This window comes from Equus asinus, chromosome 3 (assembly GCF_041296235.1).
Source record: "Equus asinus isolate D_3611 breed Donkey chromosome 3, EquAss-T2T_v2, whole genome shotgun sequence".
In the NCBI taxonomy this organism is placed as follows: domain Eukaryota; kingdom Metazoa; phylum Chordata; class Mammalia; order Perissodactyla; family Equidae; genus Equus; species Equus asinus.
Genome location: NC_091792.1, coordinates 121,769,809 through 121,773,909, shown reverse-complemented (window position 1 = coordinate 121,773,909; position 4,101 = coordinate 121,769,809). Strand labels below are relative to the sequence as shown.

Sequence of the window (4,101 nt, the reverse complement as noted above, 5' to 3'; positions counted from 1 at the left end):
ACCTTGGAGTCATAATGCTTATTTCATAATATTTTTCTAGCTAAACTTCATTTCCTTTTCTTTCTATTTTTCTAATTATTTTTCTATTTTTTATTTTTCTATTCTATGTTTGTTGAGGAAGATTTGCCCTGAGCTAACATCTGTGCCAGTCGTCCTCTATTTTTTTATGTGGGTCACCACCACAGCATGACTGATGAGTGATGTAGGGCCATACCCAGGATCCAAACCCATGAACCTGGGCTGCTGAAGCAGAGTGCACCAAACTTAACCACTTTGCCACACGGCCAGCCCCTAAACTTCATTTCTTTTATATTCCATATTGTACTGTAAAATCCAGCCTCATAACTTTAGGTAATTTAATTAATATGTTAGAAGGCCATAATTGTGAGGGGTGGGGGAAAGGATGGGAAACAGGAAGTAGTGCATGTATGTGGACTTAGAATTTCAGATAGGACTGGCCAGGGAAGGACTGAGCACAGAAGACATGAAGGAGATGCCATGGTTACATAGATGGGTGAAGAGCGTTTCAGGCAGAGGGAGAGCAAGTGCTAATGCCCTGAGGAGGGATGTGTTTAAAGGTTTAGGGAAAGGCTAAGTGAAACCTTAGAGTGAGCATTTCATGACAGCTTGTATGCAGGGCTAAGGTGGATGTTCAGACCGTTCTAAAATGTCAAGTTGCCTTCTGGCCTCTCAGACTGCTGAATGCTCTAATTTTACCTCGAATGCTCCCTACCACCCATATGCTTCCCACTCCTACCCAACTTTCCTGTGACCTTATGGCCCCCCGCCATAAGTGCTCCTGTCCTGGATTTCTATGGCACCCTGTGATGGCCTTATACTTAGAAGTACATGTGCAGTTGCTTGTATACTTGTCTGACTGCCCCTGCCCCTACATTCTGCAACCTCTGGACTGTTACAGGTAGAGTCCATCTTGGTTCCCACCATATTCCTAGGGTCTAGTTGAGTGCCTGGCATGTTATAGGTCCTCAAATACTTAACTTAGCCCCAAACCCATCATGACTATAGTATAAGGAGCAGTATCATTTATAATTAAGCTTAATATCAATAACTGGTAGTGAGTTGAATTATATTTGACATTCAGGTGAGTGGCTTACAGCTACCTGTTCTTAGCAGCATAGTATTAAAAGCCTAGGTTAAATCCCCTCCCTTCTTTATCTGTAAACTGGTATTCATAGTTATTAAAGTTGAGTTTATACATGGTACATCTAACTACCTGGTGAGTAGTAAGCACTCAGTAAATGTCATTCATTGGTAGTACCATAGGATCATTTTTATAATATTGTATAATCATTGTAATATTATAACAAAATGACAATACTGGTATTTAGTGTTTATATACTAGCAAAATGCTGGCTTTAGTGTCCATCCAATAAGCAATAGAGCACCTCCTATGGGCCAGGTACTATTCTAGGTATTGTGAACACCTCAGTGAACACAGCAGACAAAAATCAGTGGATATGGTTGCAGTCGGTCCATTGATCAAGGCCTCCCGTGTAAGGGCCCCAGAGTCCTCCTTAGCAGAGTGCTGTGACTAGTCGGCAATGGGGCGGGGAGGGGTAATGAGGGGGCAAAAGGCCTATATGAGCTGCCGTCCAATGCTGAGTAGGTGAAGGGGAAGAAAAATGGAGAGGAAATAGGCCTAACGCCTTAACAGCCTATAGTAAGTGTCCTGGCAGAACAAGGAGTGCATAAGATGCCACATCAACAGTGCTCCTGTGCAACTGAAAACAGGCCATGAGAATGACAATGTTTTCTAGTTACTGTCAAGATGAAAGATGTGAAACTACAAGTGTGAAAGTCTGGCTGAAGACACTAGCAAATAGTTTCCAGGAGTAACCACTGGTTTCACAGGTAGCTCCATTCCACTGAGTCCTAGAGGAGGTTCTTTGCCCCTTGAAGCGTCTGCCACAGATCCTCCTCCCGCTACCGACTTCAGGACTTGAAGTGCAGCCTGTTTACACCTTGGTTTTCCAGATAATTTTTTTTGGTAAAAAGGATTTTGGCTAAAAAGTTTGAAGTCCACTAGACTAAATGATAGATGAAAGATGTGAGCAGTTTTATACACAGAGGGTGGGAAAAACAAGGATTTTTTTTTTTTTAAAGATGCTTCAGAATACAGTATTTAGAACTACAGAGATACCAGAACCACATTGTCTAATATGACACATGGGGCTATTTAAATTTAAATCAAAACTAAATAAAATTAAAATTTCAGCTCCTCAGTTGCATCAGCCACGTTTCAAGTGCTCAATAGCCACGTGGGGCTGGGGGCTACTCTACACATTTCCATTACTGCTGAGAGTTTTTATTGGCAGTACTGTTCTAGAGATTATTTGGTACAACCACCTTGTTTTACAGAAGAAAAACCTGTCAAAACCTAGAGAGATGGTGTAGCAGGCTGAATAATGGCCCCCAAGAATATCAGGTCCTAATCTTGAACCTGTCAACGTTACCTCATTGGAAAAAGACAGGGTTAGGCTAAGGATCTTGAGATGGAGCGATTATCCTGGATAGCCTCTGTGGGCCCTCAGCCCAATCACAGGCGCCTTTATAAGAGGGAGGCAGAAGGTGATTCCATGCACAAAGGAGGAGGCCACAAGAGGACGAAGCAGAGAGATCTGGTGTTGGCCTTGAAGGCTGGAATGACACGACCTCAAGCTGAGGAATGCTGGCAGCCACCAGAAGCTGGAAGAGGCGAGGAACAGATCCCAGCCTCCTAGGAAGAATATACTAGAATGACCCAGTGGAACTGATTTCTGACTTCTTGCCTCCACAATTGTGAGAGAATACATTTCTGTTGTTTAAGCCACCAAGTTTTCAGTAATTGGTTACGGAAGCCTCAGGTAACTAACACAGATGGAAAGCTTAAGATCACAATACAGCTGGAGTCAGCACTCACCACACCAACTCCACAGTTTTTATAAGTGCCTTATGGGTAGATCTTATCTATTCGTTAGTCAATTTAAAACATTTCAGAGGTATAGCAATGAAGCTAAAATTTATTTAGATTGAAATCATGAGAGACATGAGCATGTGGCTAAAATTTGGAGGATTAGCAAATACCTCATAATAAAACACAGATTATCAAAACTAGTAAGAAATCAATTTATGGTTTACTGGAATGTCATGTACATATACTTGTAATAAATTTCATTACACAGTACAAAACACCATCCAAAGTTCACATAAAAATTCAGTCATGGAAATAAGACAATAGGAAAAACAGTCTAATTATCATAATTTTTGCCTTGTGGGCCATACAGCTTTGGCCAGCAGTGTCCCAGAGGTACAGACCATTAAAATGAGATGATTTTTCCATAAACAACCTCAATTAGTTTTGGCTCATGTTCCATGAAATGTAAACTTGAATTTCTGGGAGGCTTTAAAAAAGAAAAAGTAATGGTATAACTAATGAAACCAGTCTTCTCAGGGTCACTGCCACAGGGCTCTGACTTCAGTCCCGCGTGCTGTAGTTGTGGTGTATCTAGCTTGCAACAATACCAATACTGAGCGATTGTAGCTTCATCCTAGGGATTGGGAAGGAAACAAGGGCAAAGAACCTGAGTTTCTGAATGAGAAGTTCATACTCGTTGAACTCAAAATTTATTCTTTTGGGAAGGAACAGCACACGACTCGACTGGTTCCTTAACTAAAACGCTCATGTTAATGGACAAAATAGTCAGAAATTCTTTTCTGTGCATTATTTTCTAGGTTTATCAAAATTTCTTTCGTGTGAAACCATTTTTCACCTATTACTTCTGCAGAAGAATGCCATATCTATATCACTCTGACATGAATTACCAATGCTTTTTTATTAATGTCTCAGCAAAACTACCAATTGACTTGACCATAATGTACTTGAAGCTATTTGTGGCCTCATGAATATTCAAGGTCATGCCTTCCCTTTGATGAATGCTTATTAGAGCTGATGCTTAGAATATGACCAATATGCTCAGTCAGTAGTACAACACGGAAAATGTGAAGGTCAAAACTCAGTGGTTGCCGCCCAAAAAAAAGATTGGCAAGGGGGCAGGCCCTGTCGCCCAGTGGTTAAGTTTGCGCGCTCTGCTTCGGCGGCCC

The 4,101-nt window shown here is 41.4% G+C and overlaps 1 long non-coding RNA gene across 1 annotated transcript in view; it reads right to left on the bottom strand.

Moving 5' to 3' along the window:
* Positions 1-3,115: 3,115 nt before the first annotated feature.
* Positions 3,116-4,101, bottom strand: part of LOC123283764 (uncharacterized) — a 32,543-nt gene continuing 31,557 nt past the window's right edge. The window contains exon 4 of the long non-coding RNA XR_006524430.2: positions 3,116-3,548. This is a non-coding gene — a long non-coding RNA (uncharacterized lncRNA). The remainder of the gene's footprint in view (positions 3,549-4,101) is intronic.